Consider the following 16,623-nt stretch of genomic DNA (forward strand, 5'->3'; position numbering starts at 1 on the left):
GTTTTGTGGATAAGACATACACGGAGGCCAAAGTCATCCTCAACCGCATCTCGTGGAATATAGATGATTGGATCGACAATGGTTATGGAGGCCGAGGCGCCGATAGAAGGAAAACTGAAACAACCATTGTTCCTACAGAGACAATGACCACGGTGGCCGCGCAGATGGCCACGGTGACCTCGATCCTTCAGTCAATAGCAATCAACCAAGAAGCCATTGCTCCAAAATCAGTACAACCCCCTGTACCGGCTCAAGTGGCTGTAATCAGTTGCGTCAATTGTGGAGGGGCTCACGGAACTGATGTGTGTCCATTGAACCTTCAACAAGTGTGTGCTATCCAGAACAACCCCTTCAGCAACACCTATAATTCGAGCTGGAGGAGCCATCCTAACTTCGGTTGGGGAGGCAATCCCAACCTAAGGGGGCAGTGAACCATCAAAGGGGCAGTAGAGAAAATCCCCCTTTTCACCACAACCAAGGGCGATCAAGACCGCATAACCACCAACCATCATCGTCTAACACCTCAGGAGGCTCGTAGGAAGACGCAACTAAAGTAGTATATGGATAAAAATGATGTAGTGATGCAAGCACAAGCATCCTCTATAAGGAATCTGGAGATCCAAGTGGGCCAGCTGGCCTCTGAGCTAAGATTGAACACCAGGAACATTGCCCAGCAATTCAGAAATCCCGGGATCTATAGGGAAGGAGCAATGTCCTTAAGACATTGAGCAGGCAAGCCTGACCACCTGTGGAGATGTGGATTGCGATCACCCAGGACAATGCAATTGTCGGTCCATATCTCAATACTATGTTTACTGCTTTATTGAATTTTTGTCTCTTTAAATTCTGAGTTCTGTTTTCAATTCTTCATTTAGTTCAATTTTGACTTTATGAATTTATTTCCTCATTCACTTCTCTACATTTAATTCTGTCTTGTCTTTAATTCTTTGGCTTTTTTTTTTTTTTTTTGTAATCAATGCATTGTGCTTTAATTGGTAAATGGTTGAGTAATAAAGGAAAATAACAACAAATATGCAAGGCGGCAATGGACGCATATCAAACCAATCAGGAATGCTTTGCGTTCACCTAACTCAACTATATTGAGTTGAGGGGTGTGTTGTGCTCACATATGTCCTTTGCCCGTCCTTAGCCAAATGCATTATGTTGAGGTATCCTCCAGAAATGCATTAGTTAAGGGGTGTGTTGCGAGGATATATGTGCTGTTGCCCGTCCTCTACAAAGATACAGTTGCATTGGTGAGCACAATGCGTTATTATTTTTCATGCATCCATTCAAATAAAATATTAAAGAAAAATTTGTTTGGCAATTTGGGAAGAAGTTCAATCGATTCGTATCCCTAAGAAATTATGATTTGGCAGACGAAAGAACACTTTTTTTGAAATTCCATAAATGAGGGAGGTGGAACGACGCGCCTGTTGAGCTACTCAAGGCCAGTCGCCGCAAAAATCGCGTTGGACCCCACCACGACCCAACCTATAAATACGACCTCCTCCTTCATTGGAAACCCTTTACCTCACTTTGACAAACCAGAAACCCTAAGCGTATTGCATCCCAAACCTTTCTTTCTCCCTAGCAGCTCGAGTTTTTACCAGACCTTTCCAAGCTGGTATCCATGTCTGACCAAACCCCAAACCAATCTGCTTCACCTTCGACCCCTGATCAAGTAGCCATGCGAGAGGCAACATTCTTGGTTGCCAGTCGCAGGCTTGCCGCCCAAGCCCACACCATCCCCAGACTCGCCGAAAAATCCTGGAGAAATCCCTTGACCATTAGGCCTTCTGTGTTCAAGAGAGGAGGAAGCACCGAGAGCATGCCTAGGCCAACACCTGTCGTCTCCATTAAAAGTGAAATGAAGAGACGTGATGATACAGAGGTGTTTGACAACATCCTAAGTACCTTGGAGTAAGAAGGTGGACTGCCCGAGGCAGGGGTTGTAAACCAACCACTGCCTATGGAGGACGAGGCGATGATAGTGGTGAATGAAGCAGTAAAGGATGGAGTAGTGGTGGTTGAAGAAGAAGAAATGGGGAATGATGTCCTGGTCCCAGAAACTCAGGAGGCAACTATCATCGCAGAAGCCTATGATGGACCTCCACGAAGAGAAGAAGAAGTGATTGCGAGAAAGGAAAGAGAAGAAGAAGATATTGCGATAGAGGAGGTTAAGGAAGGGGAGGTTGGTTGGAGACCCCTGCCATTGCGTTAGAGGAGGTTGCAGGGGATGCGCAACCAGAAGAGGCTGAGAAGAAAAAGAAGAAGAAGAAAAGTAAGGGAAAAAAGACTGGAGAGGCGGAGTCTTCACATCATCATAAGGCAAGAAAGAACAAAGAGCAAAAGGATGATGATGAATATGAAGAGGCCAAGAAGGAGAGGAAGAAGAAGGAGAAAGAGGAGAGAAGATTGCACCGGCGTGAAGAGAGGCACTTGAGAAAAGAAGAGGAAGCGAAACAGAGGGCTGCAAGCCCTAATGAAGAATCAACCTCTGTAAGGGAGGATAGGGGGGAAACGACACAGTTAATGGAGTCGACGCAACCCATACTAAGGCAAATAGTTGCAATCGAAGAAGGAGAAGAAGCAGAGGAAACCCCCTAATGTGGCATCGCAGGGAGAATGCGCCGCAAGGGTCCACAATTGACCCTCAAAGATTAATTTTGGCATTGGAAGAGAGAGAGAGAAAAAGGAAAGAAAAGAAGGAGAAGAAAGAAAAGATGGAGAGGGGCAAGCTCATCATCGCAGAGGGGGATAGAAGAAGAAGATTGGAGTTTGAAGAAATGCGACGCAACAATGAGCTTGCTAGACTTGAAAGGATCCAGAAGCGCGAGGAGGAATAACGCCTGTTGCTAGCCTCTGAGCAATTCGAAGAAGAGTTTGTGAGAGAAGAAAGATAAGAAGAAGAAGAGAGGAGGAAGAAGGAAGAAGAGGACAGATTGTTGTTGGAGGAGAAGAGGAAGAAGCGCGAAGCCAATAAGAAGCGCTTATATAAGAGCAAGGGCAAAGAGCTCGCTGAGCGCAAGAAAGAAGAGCAATGCAGAGAGCGGGAAAAGAGAGAACGACAAGCAGCCCACCTTGCGCTGGCAAAAGGCAAGGTTATAGCAGAAAGTAGTGAACCCGTGATGGCTAAGAAGCGATCATCAAAGAAAAGGAGAATGATAATATGTTGATTGAGATGGGCTACTATCCTGTGCCGAATCCACTACCTAACCTCATCACGAGCATAATTGTGGAACATGGGTGGGACATAATCTGCCAGTACCCATCCATCATAGTGCCTCAGGTAGTGCGAATCTTTTACCGCGGGCGCTTACATGAAAATAGGGATGCGATGACGTTTAAGGGAAAGACAATATCCTTCAACGCAAGGGACATCAATGAAATTTATCAAATGAAGGACAACCCTGATGTGCCAGGGAACAAGATTATTGATGATCCCACAGAAGAGCAGATGGAGGACGCGTTGAAGATACTAATCGACGTAGGGCAGTTGATCAAGGTTTATTTGGTCAAGAAGCGGCTGATCCCATCGACGCACGACAGAACTGTATCAAGGGATCGAGTCATGGCCGCGTCTGCATAGCCCGCGACATTCCTATCGACGTAGGGCAGTTGATCACGAGGCAGATCAGAGCATTAATGGGGCATGTTCAGGTGCAATACTTCTTCTCCTAGATCGTTTCAAGTCTATGCTTATCTATGGGTGTAGGCAGTGATGAGGAGCCCATGCCAGAAGTCCACGGCCTCATCAACATAAAAATCTTGAGGATGCTCCTCAAAGATTCTCCACACTGCCCCGAGCTGCCAGCAAAGAGGCCTATGATCGATTTGAATACGCTGCTGAAACCCAGACCAAAAGGAAGACGAAGAGAGGATAAGGGAAAAGAGAAGGTTTAGGAGTCAGCAATGCAAAATCCTGAACCTATGGACCCTCTTCCCTTAGTCATCTGGCTTCCAAGCCCTCCGAGCCTTCCAGCACAACCCTCTTTCCCCCTTACACGAGCATTTTACAAACCTTCTTCTTGTCCCCAACTCTCCTGTTTAACCAGCAGCCCCACCTTCACCATTAGCATCATCACCGCAACCACCATTCCACCGCCGCAAGTTGATGAACCACATGGGTTGGGTGAAGGCACCTCTGCCCAACCCCAAAACGATGCTGGCGAGACATCGCAGGCACAACCCTCCATCACCTCCATGGCTATTGAGTTAGCAGAAATGAGATCCCTCTTCTCCCAACAACAACAACTCTTCTCTCAACAACAACACTTTTTCAATAAAGCGATTTGAGGTAGTAATGGAGCACATTGATGATATTCAACGCAGTGCCGCCACATCAAAAGAGGCGCTGATCAACATGCAGCGCAACATCTATAAAGTCCATATACACCAGAGAATGATTGCAGAGCATAATCAAGGGTTTGTATGTTTTTCTTTCTTCATTCAAATTCAACTTTTCTTCATTGTTCATTGTCTCTTTATTGCATGGCGAGTTTCTAAGGATGTTGTTGCATCCTCTCTTTCTTCATTTTCTTCCCCGGACTCCCAATCTTTAACGCAAGTGTGTTCATCGTCAGAATCTGATAAGCAATCTTCTGGGAACTTCATTGCCTTGATAATATTAAACCTGAGCTTCTTTCCATTGATGCTCATTATGATTTCTCCCTTGTGCACATCTATCTGAGCATGACCAGTAGACAAGAATGGTCATCCCAATATGATTGGCACATCTTTATCCGCTTCATAATCTAGAATGATGAAGTCTAGAGGTAGAATGAATTTGTCGATTGTGACCAAGACAACCTTTAATTTTCCTTCAGGGTGTACCAGGGACCTATCTACAAGTTAGAGAGTCACTATTGTGGGTATCAGCTGACTTACATTAAATTGTTTGAAGATTGAAAGGGGCATTAAGTTTATGCTTGCCCCAAGATCGCATAATGCTTGACCAATGTAGATCCCTCCTATTGAGCAGGGTATTGTAAAGCTGCCTGGGTCGCACATTTTTTGTGGGATTATAGTGTTTGATTCTTGTGTTAATGCCACCGTGGCGAATTTTCCCGTGCTTCTCTTCTTCGAAACCATATCCTTAAAAAACTTGGCATACACTGGCATCTGCTCTATCGCTTCTGTAAATGGAATATTGATGTGTAGTTGTTTCAATATTTTAAGGAAACGATGATACTGACCTTCATCATTTTGCTTCTTTTTCAGTCTTTGAGGGAATGGAGGTAGTTATACTTTCACTGTTCCATGGTTTGGAGGCTTAGAGGTGATCGCATCTTCAGGTTCCATAATCTCGGGCTCCTCTGACTCAGTTTGCGTCAATGGTTTCTTTGATTCCATCGTATTTGAATTGGTCCTGCTAGGCTCCTTCCTAACTTCCACCGTCGCCTTTCCACTTCTCAGGGTGACTTCTTGGCAGTGTTCTTTCCTTGTATTCCCTGGGTTGTGTAGGAGCTCAATTGAGCTAGGCAGTGTCCCTTGCGGTCTGTTTTTCAGCTCTCCCGCAATTTTTCCTATTTGGATTTCTAAATTGTGGATGGACGTCGCTTGGCTCTGGAGGACTGTTTCATTTTTTTGATGTATTGTTTTAACAAATTCTCCAGAGAGGATGATGGTGATGTTTGAGAGCTGTTTGCTTGCTGTTGCTGTTGACTGTTAGTTCTTTCGAAAAGTCCTGGTTGTCCTTCTCTTTGCGCCATAGATTGACAACCTTGTTGTTGGTTATTTTTCCAAGCAAAATTAGGGTGGTTTTTCCACCCAGGGTTGTACGTGTTTGAAAAAGGGTTGTCCTTGACAAAGTAGATTGACTGTGGATTTCGTGGACACTCTTCAACAGAATGGGATTCTTCACATGTAACACAGCTGGTGCTTGTCTATTCTATCGCATTGACTTGCCCTCTTTGAGTTCCGGGATTGTTTATTATGATGCCCTGTAATAAATTTATCATTGCATTCATCTGATTTTGCAATGATGCGATGGCACCATTACTTGCATTACCTTCTTTGGGTTTTGATCTTTGATCGCTTTCTTGCCAATCTTCGTGGTTTTCCGAGATGCGATTAAGAATGTTCTTTGCCTCATCATATGTTTTGTCCAGTAGACCTCTTGCTGCTGTCTACGATGCAGAATTTAGTCCATGATAGAAAATCTCCATTTGGAGGCAATCCGACAATCCATTGTGTGGGCAGTCGCGCACTAGTCTCTTGAATCTCGCCCACGCGCCACTGAACGATTCATCTTCTTCTTGTTCAAAATTGGTGATCAATTTCCTCCTTTTGGCATTCTCTGTAGGAGGGAAATACTTCTTCATAAACTTCTGCACAACTTGCTCCCATGAAGTTATCTCTCCTGGTTCGAGGGAGTATGCCCATTTTCTTGCTTTATCACATAGTGAAATGGAAATAACGTGAGTCGAACCTCTTCTGCCGCAATATTAGGGAACACAAAAGTGTTACAAATTTCAATGAAGCTTCGTAGATGGCCGTGCAGATCTTCACCTTGCCGTCCTCTGAACTGTCCTGTTGTTTGTATCATTTGTAACATTACTGGTTTCATCTTGAACCTTGATCCATCCAATGCTGGTCTCATGATTCCTGGGGAGAAAACATACAAGTTTGGTGACACATAGTCCCGGATGGGTCTATTGCGATCATTTGCCAGTAGGATAGGATTTTCCATTATGTTGTTTTCATTTGTGACTTGTTCTTCAAGTTGTTCAGCCATTCTGTGAGTTCTTCCTTGTTGTCTACGTCTGTCTTTCTGTCTTCTACGAAATGTTCTTTCGATCTTTGGGTCGTAGTTGGGCTCAGGAGGGTGTTCTTCGCTCATGTAACACTTTCCTCTTCCTTTACCGAAGGAATGGCAATGCAATAGAGGTCGAAAGCTGCAAAGATCAAAGAGGTTTGATGTTAGCGCAATCTATACCGTAGTCCCTGGCAATGGCGCCAAAAACTTGATGCGTAGATTTATGATGCGATGATGTGTGTATGCGATAATGTGCAGAAGCGATGATCATACAAGTTTTCCTAACAAAGCCCAAGTATAAGCCTTCTTAGGTTCCTGGTAAGTCCAAGGTCGAACACAGGGACTACTAAATAGATATGCAACAAACTCTTTGATTCTACTGCGGTGGTGAAAAAGAAGTAGATGATGTTTTGATTTAGATTTTCCTATTCGACAGAGTTGAACGCGGAGTGATGAAAGCGTAGAGTTACAATAAGTATGCGATGAAGGGATTGAGAAGGGATTTAGCTAACATTTCCCAAGATTGTGTACAAGTTATGCAATTATGCTATACATAAATATTAGTACTACATTTCTCAATGCAAAATGCCACATTTCCTATTTCTAGGAAGCATGCAATGTGTATGGGAAACAACAGATAGAACTTATTTCTAAGTTTCTATTCTTGCTTATGCGATCTAATCTGACTCTCTCAAGCCTAGATTCTGTCTTTAGACTACTCTCTCAAGTACGTCCAAATGATGAATGATGCATACATATGACAAGATGATCGCATAAAATGCATATCTTAAGTCATGCTAGCTAAGTACTTCTCAGCCCATTCAGAAATTTAGCTACTCATGCATGGTGTGGAGAGATTGAACATAAGTAGAGATGAAGTTTCCATTTTATGCAAATAAAGTATTGAGTACAAAATAACAAATGGATTTGATAAATAACAAGCCCGGTAAGCAATGTCTTGCTTCCCGTGGCCTTTTACACTACTCTTTATCACTTCAACTCTGTTCTAGTTGCGGATTCTTGCTCTCGCAAGGGTTGGTCTTCTCTCCTTTGTATTGCTTTCCGGCAGTCTCTCGATCTGTTCGGGAGCAATTTCTCTCGGCTTTGCCTTGTCTCCTTGCTCTCTCCATCCTCTATGTATATGTATCCCCCCCTCTCTCTGGTGGCATTCAGTATTTATAGATTTCAAGGTGAAGCAGCTTTTCTTACTAATGATTGCAATGATGGGCGGCATTAATTTCCCTACTCTGTTGAACAGTTTAAAAGTCACCAAAATTTCAATGTACTTACTACAGTATGGTTTTTAACGGCTAGTCAATTGAATTTGAAATTGGCCATTATCAGCTTTACGTCCAATCATGATTTATTATGCTGTCGCCTTGATGCGAGATCTTTATGCGATCAATTTTTGAGAAACTTCTCACGATCGCAACTTTAAGTGCACTGTCGCATTATGCCCTTGGATCACAATTTCATATGTGCCATCGCATTGTACCTGCACAAAATAGGTAAATTAATTTCTTTTATGCGATGAGCATTAACGATCACAATTCCTTTCAATTTGACGCTTTCATACATGATATTGCCTATTTTACCATCGCTTTCTCTCATTGTTTTACTAATTTGAGCTGTAATAACTTGTATTTCTACCAGTTATCAGCAAGTAACAGAAGCAACAAGGAACGATAAGCACTCCAATTCATTAATTTTGGCAGAAACTAAGGCATGCTCATACAATAACAAGTGGGCTTCAAGCCATACCTTTGTAGAACTTCTTCAAATCTTGATCCTCAGCTGCAAACTTCTCCAAATCTTGTTGTAGACCACCTCAAGATCTTCCCCACTATTCTCTTGGAGCTTTAGATTGAGTTGTGGGACTCAAAATAAGCTTGAATAAAAGAAACTTGGAGAAGAACTCACTGTAACAACCCAATTGAAGAACACCTTCTTCAACACGAATTTCTTAGCAAAAATTCTATAGTTGCATGTCTCAATTCCACTCTAATCTTCTCGATATATTGTAGGACTTTCATGCAAAGAAGATGACTGCATGAGATGCAACTCATACTTGGAGTTATTGAAGCCAAATAAAGTGGGTTTTGTGTGAGCAAGTTGAAGATGTAATAGAAAAAACCAACATTCCATTTTAGTGTTTTTCTAATGTTTCCAAATTTTTACCAAATAATTTTAAAATCAATTTGATTTCAAAAATTGAAAATATTATTAATTTTACAAAATTAATTTCATAAATTAATTTTTCTAATAAAATTAATAGATAATTATTTAAACAATTTAAATAATTCTAATTAATTTATTATCAAATATTAAATTAATTTTACACAAATCCACCTTCATATATTTAAATATTAATTCTCCTATTCTATTTAATCAATAAAATTAAACGTGTAATTATATCTCATATAATTACTAATTCATTTAATTCTATTTGAACGTTTCAAATTAAGTTATCATGCTACTATAAAGCTAATCCATTTATGAGTTAGTAGGAAGACCTCGCGGATCTATAGATCACGGGCTCCAACGATCCGAGATTAATTGGCTAAACTCATTACACCGAATTAACCCCATTCGTTAACTAATGGGTTACTCCACTAAAGCCCATAGTTACACTCCCCTCACCGTAGATATATTATGTCCACATGATTTAACCATAATTAGTAAGTCGACCCTTCACAGATTGTTTGTAATAATGGCTGGGTCAAATGTCTGTTTTACCCCCGAAATTACGTCTTGTTTCTCAAGTTCCTATTGATCCTATAATGAACAACTGGTTTGTGATCTAGTCACTAAACCAAATCTCTCTCAGCCTAATGAGAGGGTGGGGCCCCTTGTTCAAGACCTGGATTCAGTACTTGAGAGAACAACCTTTCTCCTATCCCTAAATTGGGTAGGCGTGAATTCCATCTTGCACCCTATGTCTTAAGCTATCTATTCGGTCTTACCCCTGAAATGGGAGGCTTATTGAGCCGGCGCTCTTGAGCCAACCCTCACCTATGCAAATCTAAGGATAATCCCAAATAAACAGGAGTTTATAGTTAGCTCAGGATTAAGATTGAGTTACCTAGGTCACCGCTTTGAAATAGTCAGTCTTAAATAGTAAACAACGTTATAAAGTAAGAGTGACTGATTTTGTGGTCCGATCTTGTACAAACCTATTTGCACAGGAGGCCCCCACTCCTCATATCATAACATGTACGAACTAGAATCACTTCGTATGTAGCACTTTACAACTCTTTGTAATAACTATAGAGTAGGTCGCATCCAATAGTGTTACTAGAATAAGATACCTAACCTTAATCATGTACTATAGATCGTTTTTGCTATTTACTCGAACTTAATCCATCTTTATGTCTCTACATAAAGTTCAAGTATTCATATAATAGCCCTGGATCTTAGTTTATTGGATTTAGACTTTTATGTATGCAATTTATAAAATCAATAACAAGTTTATTGACTATAGAATATTATTATCTTTATTACAAACTGCGAGTTTTAGGACATAAAACCCAACAGTATCATGCTTCATGCAATCTCCATTCATTACTAACATAGATAACAATTATATAACTAGGTCATGAATCATACTATAGCATACTTTCATACATTCATTCATTCATATATTATAACAATTATAATATAAATGATACATGGATATGCTATAAATGCATGCATACATATACTATAACATTTATACTATATAATGCATGAGCATGCTATTTAATTTAAATCATGCATATACATATATACACTTATAATATAAAATGATGCATGAATATAAATGCATAACCTATGGTGGGTTTTAAAACTATATGACATACAATATGACATATAAGAAAAACATACATCATATGTATATTTAAAATTAACAGCTAATGGATCGGGATGGGACACCTAAAAGGAACTTAAAGGCTAATTATTACAAGAATAAGAGCCATCTGGTTCAAAATAAGAGAACTAGGTCTTGAACCACTCGAATCGAACCGCCACCATGGAACTCTCTGCAGTGATCGTGTAGCAAACATTGTAGTAAAAGCTGCACTAACTTGTTGCATGATCTTGTAGCAAAGGCTACATGATCGAGTAGCAAAAACCACACCATCTTGTAGCATATGCTACATGATTGTTTAGCAAAAGCTACATGATCGTTTAGCAAAAGATACACGATCTTGTAGAAATGATTTCTTCCTCATAATAGCATTTCTTTGAATTTCCTCTTTGAAGTTCACCGGGAATAGCATGAGCGACTTAAAACGTTAAATACAAACTCTATTGCATAAATATGCCCAAAATAGGGCTTTACAAACCAAATTTGTAAAATAATAAAACCTTAAAACTAACTATCCTATCTCGAAACATCCATCAACAAAACCACATTCATCATAAAATCATTCATTGCATGAATCATGAACAGAATGCAGAAAAGAAAAAACCACCAACACTATAAAAATTAATTCAATAAAAAATGGAATTTGGGATCAGTAAACCAATAACCTGTCTCTGATACCAATTGAAGCATCTCATTAAAGAGAACCTTAAGCGGAAGCGGGATCGTCCCAATTCCCATCTTTCATAGAATGAAATTTTTACAGAAAAGAAAGAATAAATTATGTATTTACATAAATTACAACATGCTTTATGAAATAGGGTTTTAGATACCCTTACCTTTGAAGATAGATCTTCAAGAATCCCTCGAACTAGAAACGAGCACTACCATGATGGCGACCTTAGTAAACTTAGGTAGAGAATTGAGGAATGGTGGGCTCTGGCTATTTTGGAATGGGGGAATGGATTGAGAGAAGAGAGGAGGATGATGAATTGTGATTGATCTCTAAGAACAACTCTCTTGCAAAACGTTTCTGTCTATCTTAGTGAAGAAGGAGACTCTCTCCTTTCGAAAGCCAAATATCACCAACCACCCACTTACGTGGGTGGAGAGAAAAAAGAAGGGAAGGATTTGTAATTCCCTCCCTAACTCAAATAAATTATTTTAATATATAAAATAATAAAATTAATTTGTATAAAAAATTATATATATATATATATATATATGATAACTAACTTATCATGATATATATATTAAACTTCATGTTATATCAAATATAACTTATATCTTATAGTTTTAATATTGTATCCCATACAATATAACCTATAGTTCATTTTCTCTCTCATATGACATTTAATATAAATCACATTTATATTAAATTTAACAATTATGAATCCAATTCATATAATTAATATTTAAATCTTATTCAAATATTTATTTCCTCTTTCAAATGCTATAATGTATCAAATACATTATAATAATTATATCATATATAATTAAAATAACTTAATTATATCATATATAATTAAATCCCTCAATTAATCTAAAAATTGATTCTCATTAATCCTATTGAGCTACCATGGGGACCTCATGGACCTATAATTTGAAGCTCCAATGGTACATGAATAATTAATCAAACTCTTTAATTAAATTATTCACCATTCATTAACCATCGGGCACTCCACTAAAGAATGAATGCTGTGAAGGAAATCAAAACGATGATCTCCATGAGCAACGGAAGCAGGATTATTCCAAATTACAATCATGAATCAACAATACATTTACAGTTGACTTCAATACAAGCAGTTATGCAAATATACAGAGAAATTACGTCATGAACTATAAATGTACAAAGAGACAAACTCTATACGAACATCGGCAGAAGCGTCTCCACGCTCTGATGTGCACTTTGATCGATCACAGCAACCACGAGCGCTCGATCTACACGATCGCAACACCGCACGAACACAACACGAACACTTCACGCTCGTCCTCAATGATTTCCTCGATCACGAACTCCTCCGCAATAGCGAACGATCTCTGTAGCACCACGAACGACCTCCGAAAAACCTCGACAGTGTCGAGTTGAGTCTAACACCACCAACAAGGCGACCTTGATATTCTCGGTGTGAGAATCCAGAGGGTGGGCTCTGTTCGGACTTGGTGTGAGGCAGATGAACGGAGGAAATACAAATCGTGTACACGACTGGGCAAGTGGGAGAAATTGGAGACCTATCATATAGGTCGATGCCCAATCGTTTAAATAAAGCTATGAGGTCGTCTAGCAAAAGCTATGCGATCGTTTAGTTCTATCGTTTAGCTCGATAGACTCTACACGATCATGTACCTTGGGCCAACGATCGTCTAGCAAAACTATGCGATCGTTTAGTACACTGCACGATCGTTTATAGCCCAGATGTCATTTAGTAAATCTGTATTTACTTGATGACTTCTGTGAGTTTCTTTTCGCCAGAGAGAAAACTCAAATTCTTTTTCAATCTTTTGTAAAAGGTCTTTTTCAAAATAGGAAACTGATTTCCTTTTAAAACCTCACGGTTACCATGATCAATAACCACCCACTACATTTGGTTATTTAAAAGAAAAAGTATTAATTATCTAATAATTAATATTATTATAAACATAAATGATAACCAACTTATCATACTATATTTATAACCTATAGTTTTAATATTTCATCTCATGAAATATATAAGCCATAGTTCTTTTCCTATTCCATGGTACTTAATGTAAATCTCATTTACATCAATCCTCCACTAGATGTATCTCATACATCATATCGATTATATCACATATAATCAAAATACCTCTTGCCAATTTGAACATTTCAAATCAACACCAAGAACTTGATCCTTCAACATGAATCCAAGCTACCAAGCGAACCTCATGGACCTGTAGATCCGAAGCTCCAATGGTATGTGAATAACTGACTAAACTCTTTAGTTACCGTATCCACCATCCGTTAACTGCCAGGCACTCCACTAAAGACTGACAGCTGAACTCTCCTCACTATAGATATATTATGTGTCCATCTTAACCAATGAGTAGTGTGACAACCCTTCACAGATCGCTCGTAAGTACAGCTGGGCCAATAACCGTTATGCCCCTGTAGTTACATCTGTCTCCTTAAGTACCACCGATCCCTCTAATGAACATAAATCATAGTTCTACTATGACTGAGTCTTCTCTTCCAAAGAGAAGTTGTAGCCACTATGTTCAAGCCCCGGAAAAAAAAGAAAAAAACCCCGGAATCAGCCCTTAAGGGAGCAATCTCTCTACTTATCCCTACTTTGGGAAAGGAGTGAATTCCATATTGTGGATTGAGTTCTCAGCTCCCAGATTAGACAAGTCCCCAAAAAGGTAGGCATGTTGAGTTGGCAATCTGGCCACTCTCACACATACTAATCAAAGGATCACCCTCAAAGGCAGGAGTTCACAAAACACTAAGGATTGAGGTTGTGTCACCTATGGTCATTTAGGTGAGATGCAAGTCTCTAATATCAATGGCGTTATATACAGAGTCTAGTCATTTCGTGGTCCAGGTCTTATACAAACTCTTTGTATATCGCACGTCTCCACATGAATGGCAGGATCAACCATCTGTAGTAGTTTACAACACTTGCAAACCTCTACAAAACGGGTCGTATCCGTAGTGTCACCAGGATCAGGTATCCCACCTTAATCCTTATACTACAGACCGATTTAGGTTATCACTTATGACATGATCCACTTGTATATCACATATACATGCTTAAGTTCACATAAGATAACCAAGGAGCTTTGTTTATTGGATATGAGTAAATGCCAGAAGTAAATAACACTTATTTTATTCATTGAACAATGTGTATCTTTACAAAACAATGAGACTCTGGGAGAATTAGGACACCAATCCCAAAAATCTCCCACTTGTCCTAATGACTCGAAAGACTAATGTACAATACAATATAAAAATGTACAATATACAATAAACTAGGGCATACCCTAGTATCATCTCCCACTTGCCCTAGACAAGATGCTGCATGTCTCACAGACCCAGACTCTCTAGGTGACCCTCGAACACTTTAGCTATGAGGGCCTTTGTAAAGGGATCAACAACGTTGTGCTCCGTTGCGATCTACTCGACTATCACATCATCGCGACGCACAATCTCCCTGATCAGGTGATATTTCCGTTCTATGTGCTTACCTCAACAATGACTTTAAGGCTCCTTCGAATTTGCCACAGCCTCGCTGTTATCACAATTAAGAGTGAGAGGAAAATCCATATCTGGAATAACTTCCAAATCTGTAAGGAACTTCCTCAGCCAAACAGCTTCTTTAGCTGCTTCAGAAGTCGCTACATATTCGACTTCCATAGTGGAGTTCGCGATACATCTTTGCTTGATGCTTCGCCAAACTACAACCCCTCCATTCAGAGTAAACACTAACCTCGATGTCGATTTGTGAGAATCTCGATCGTTCTGAAAGTCAGAGTCTATGGATCCTATAAGGATCAGATCCTTATCTCCATACATAAGCATGTAGTCCCTTGTTCTCTGAAGATACTTGAGGATCGTCTTGACCGTCGTACAGTGATCAAATCCTAGATTAGACTGATACCGACTAACAATCCCTATTGCATAGCAAATGTCGGGTCTGGTACACAACATAGCATACATCAAGCTTCCTACAACGGAAGCATAGGGAATCCGTCTCATCTCCTCAACCTCCTGAGGTGTCTTAGGACATTGATCATTAGACAGAACGATTTCATGCCTGAAAACTAACAAATCCCTCTTGGAATCCTACATCCTGTACCTGATCAACATTTGATCAATGTACGATGCCTAAGACAGGGCTAACCATTTGTTCTTGCGATCCCGAATAATCTGGATCCCGAGAACATACTGTGCCTCACCTAAATCTTTCATTTAGAACTGGGCAACTAGCCAACTCTTAATGTCAGTCAGATATCCTACATCATTCCCAATGAGTAGGATATCATCCACATACAGTACCAGTAAAGTGATAACGGGCAGAAATGCACGTTATCATAGTGCTAAGTTCTTAAACAATGTTGGGGTGCATTGATAAAATATGTTAAATTGCGTCCATTAAGCATAAATCCTATAATATTGCGGTCACATGTATCCAACGTATTAGAATAGTTGATCTTTATATTTTTGTTCAGAATATGCGTTAACGCAATGCAAAGATAGTGATCATAGGAATTCACTGGTCGAGTGTAATTTCACCGCAAGGCTTTGCGTTGATTGTGCTCGCAAACATTCGCCCAAGAAGAATTGCCGCAACTTGGTCAGCGCAACATGGTTGGCGCATCTGGGTGAAAGGATAATTAAGAGTGATGGGATAGAAATCTGATGACAATCGGATCCAAATTAAGTTGACAGTCGATAACGGTCACGAAGTACATTCAGCTTTATCGGTGACAATTATCCAACGCATCAGTCAGGAATTAAAGCTGTCCCATCTGTACAACCAGAAGAAAGAAATCGCCTTTCACTATGGATGCTCTATAAATACCAAGGCATTCTTCAGATCGAAGATTGATCAGTTGACGAGTTAATGAGTTACTTCTGTTCACAGTTTTCTTTTCCATTTTAAGGCGGAGCAAGAGAAGAATGGTGGCACTGGAGATCGCCCAGGGCAACTCAAAAGAGAACCTTGGGGCGTAAGAGCAGAGAGCGGGCCGACTCTCGCGAGAGCGAGATTATCTTTAGATCACGAGTAGAAACAGTGTAAACGCCTGGTATCAAGAAATTGCTATCAGGCTCTTTATTAACTTGCGTTGTTATTTTGTACTTCATCTTCATATCTATTCAATGGAAGTTCTATTTCTACATCTGCTCACTCTCTTAATACGCATGAGTAGCTAAGCTAATCGAATGGATTGAGAAGAACTAAGCTAACATGACCTGGGAAGTTTATTGCTTGCGATTGTCTTGTTTTATGCTGTGTAAATTACCCTTTAGAGTTACTCGAGAGAGAGTCTAAAGAAAGAA

The 16,623-nt window shown here is 39.9% G+C and overlaps 1 non-coding gene across 1 annotated transcript; it reads left to right on the forward strand.

Moving 5' to 3' along the window:
• Window positions 1-6,186: 6,186 nt before the first annotated feature.
• Window positions 6,187-6,293, forward strand: LOC120080681 (small nucleolar RNA R71). Its single transcript, XR_005482630.1, has one exon. It is a non-coding gene; the product is annotated as a small nucleolar RNA R71 (small nucleolar RNA).
• Window positions 6,294-16,623: the final 10,330 nt, after the last annotated feature.

The sequence above is a fragment of the Benincasa hispida genome, chromosome 6, assembly GCF_027475165.1.
Source record: "Benincasa hispida cultivar pf3 chromosome 6, pf3_genome.v1.1, whole genome shotgun sequence".
NCBI lineage: Eukaryota > Viridiplantae > Streptophyta > Magnoliopsida > Cucurbitales > Cucurbitaceae > Benincasa > Benincasa hispida.